The following is a 443-nucleotide window of genomic DNA, read 5'->3' on the forward strand; positions in this document are numbered from 1 at the left end:
ATGCTAATTTTGTGAGGTAGGATTTTTGGGTTTTCATGAGCTGTATGCCAAAATCATCCATATTAAGACAATAAAAGACCTGAAATATTTCAGTTAGTGTGCAATAAATCTAAAATATATGAATGTTAAATTTTCATCATTACATTATAGAAAATAATGAACTTTATCACAATATGCTAATTTTTTGAGAAGGACCTGTAATTGAGAACTGTTTCTCATTTGTGACTGGTTATCAGCAGCATGCTTTGTTGAAAAAAAAAAAGCGAATAAAATATTAAAAATAATGTGCAGGCAATTGCTAAATTGCAAGCTGAGTATATCTAAATTAAATACTATTTTTCTTGGTGAAAATGAGCACTTTTTCTCTGCCCTTACTTTAGTTTACATGTATGACCGCTGGGTGGCGATGGTGAGACGCAACAGTTTTGTGCGAAAGAGCTGGA

The sequence above is a fragment of the Girardinichthys multiradiatus genome, chromosome 15 (assembly GCF_021462225.1).
Source record: "Girardinichthys multiradiatus isolate DD_20200921_A chromosome 15, DD_fGirMul_XY1, whole genome shotgun sequence".
Taxonomy (NCBI): Eukaryota; Metazoa; Chordata; class Actinopteri; order Cyprinodontiformes; family Goodeidae; genus Girardinichthys; species Girardinichthys multiradiatus.